The following is a 2500-nucleotide window of genomic DNA, read 5'->3' on the forward strand; positions in this document are numbered from 1 at the left end:
TGTTTATACTATACACCAACAACTGCTCCAGCCCTCACACTGGTGGGCATTTAATTAAGTTTGCTGACGATACAGCACTGGTCAGAGGTCAGCCTCCTCCAAGGAGATGAGCAGAACCATGGCCCAGTCCTACATGAGTCCCTTGACTGGTGTGAAAAATCCCGTCTCCTGCTAAACACCTCAAAGACTAAAGAGATGGCTTTTGATTTTAGGAGAGACAAAGCATTTCGTTCAACGATTATCCATGGGCCGCCCATACGGTCTGTCCATGAGTATAAGTATCTGGGGGTGGTTTTAGACAATAAGTTGAAGTGGGAGCAGTACACAGAACTCATTCAGAAAAAAAGGACTATAAAGGCTTTACTTTTTAAAAAGGCTGATCTCATTTGATGTAGACTGCAAAATGGCTAAGAGGTTCTACACTGCTTATGTGGAGAGTGTCTTGACCTCCTGCATAATCTGCTGGTTCGGCAGCGCGGCAGAAGCACAGAAGAGTAGGATTAGGAAAATAGTGACCACTGCCAGCCAGTTGTTAGGTAGTAATTTAAATAGTCTGGAAAACACCTACTGAGAGAGAGTTCAGAATAAAGCTGAAAAGATTTTAGAAAATTCAAAACAACCACTTTTTTTCCACCTTTGAACTATTAGCTATTATCCTCAGGTAGCAGGTTTCGAAAATAGGATAAAACAGTCATTCATTCCACAATCCATCAGCTTTTTAAACAAACATTTAAAAATAAGGTTTTAATTGTTGGTTGAAAATGCCAACATCTTTAGATGTGTCCTTGAACTACGTGGGAAATTAGATTTTGGGGGCTTGTCTTGTCAGTGGTTGTTTATTTTTTGTTGTTTGTTTTTATGTTGTTGTCATGTGTATCTGTCTATTCACTGAGAACAATTTCCCCAAGGGGACAATAAATTATCTATCTATCTATCTAATTTGTATTAGGGGTTGACTTATATTTATTCAGTTTGAGTTGATTTTTTATTTTATGGTTAATTCCTACAGGTTACTTATTGATAATATTTAAGATATTGGTTGCGGCTCCAAATTTAGACGACATCATTCAGGTCCCTTCTTAACATCTTTTAGATTGTTGGACCAAAGACCAGTTGGTTCAAATGACAGATCTTTATGGGGTTGCATCTTTAAGTCCCTTCACAGACAAGCATAAAGATAACCATATTACAAAGCTTGATTCTTTTCCACTTCCACGTTGGGAAAATGTTGTTGATCTGGTAGGATCCTCGAATTATGACATCAAGTTTGATCTTCTTAAGTTTACTGGAAGGTTCCCTTATCTCCTAAAGCAAGTTGGATTTTAGCTGTTTATGACACCCTCTGGCCAGTATACATTAATGCCTTTTTGTTTTAATGCAAAGTACTGGAGACTTTTCAATGCCTTATAAATCAGTGATAAATCTGGTCTGTGGGTTTTGACGTTAATTTGTATGACAGTCAATTACAATGACTACTGTGCTCCGTATGTCCTACACATCCAAACTGTGTTTGAAAGTTTGGCATGGGCACACCTGACAGTTGATCTGGCCAGATGTGACTTTGCTAAGGTAACAGTGACATACCTGGGCATATTTAAAGGCACCCAGTGCAACTTTATGTAAACATTCAATGAAAAATAAACATTCAATTTCTAGTCTTTTTTACACGTAGTAAGTTTCAATAACTCCATACCATTACATATCGACATTCAAGGAGCAAAGATGAGACGTCGCTGTGTGGTGAGAACTGATAGAAAATCGTAAACAACAACAATCGCCGGTGGGGAGAAGCCATTTTTCCATTGACTGGAAGCCTGCTTTATTTATTGTAGGTTACAAAAAATAAAGAAAATGGCGGCATTGTTGTTGTTATTGATTTTCTATCAGTTCTCACCACACAACGACGTCTCATCTTTGCTGCTTGAATGTCGGTATGTAATGGTATGGAGTTATTGAAACTTACTACGTGTAAAAAAGACTAGAAATTGAATGTTTATTTTTAAGCCTCGAAAGTTGCACTGGGTGCCTTTAATAGTACAAAATAATGGTGGCAGTGTGACCTCACACTGAAAAGGACAAAGTGAAGCCAATGAAAGCAGTGAGATCAGTGCATGTTGCCATTCAAAGCACTTGCTTGGGAATATCAAATAATACCTTTTTGCTTATACTGCTAATAATAAAGATGATGATATTCTTCTGTTTCATAATTACCATCAAATTATAACATATAATAACTTTATTTTATCCTTTATTTAGACTTATTCTATTCATGTAGTTACTTGTTTTTGGTTGAGCTAACCTCCATCAGAAAGCTGTCATGGTCAATTTTAAAATATGTCAGACAGGTACTACCGTACAAAGGCAAGTTAGGCGTCATGACTCAACATGAACTTGTGGCAATGTTTATCTTGTTGTTGTGGCCAACTATCTTGATTCAATCTTGCTCGGTTCAATTCTCTGGAATAAAATGTGTAAACATCGGATGAAAAATCAAGGAAGG

The sequence above is a fragment of the Gadus chalcogrammus genome, chromosome 9, assembly GCF_026213295.1.
Source record: "Gadus chalcogrammus isolate NIFS_2021 chromosome 9, NIFS_Gcha_1.0, whole genome shotgun sequence".
Lineage (NCBI taxonomy): Eukaryota > Metazoa > Chordata > Actinopteri > Gadiformes > Gadidae > Gadus > Gadus chalcogrammus.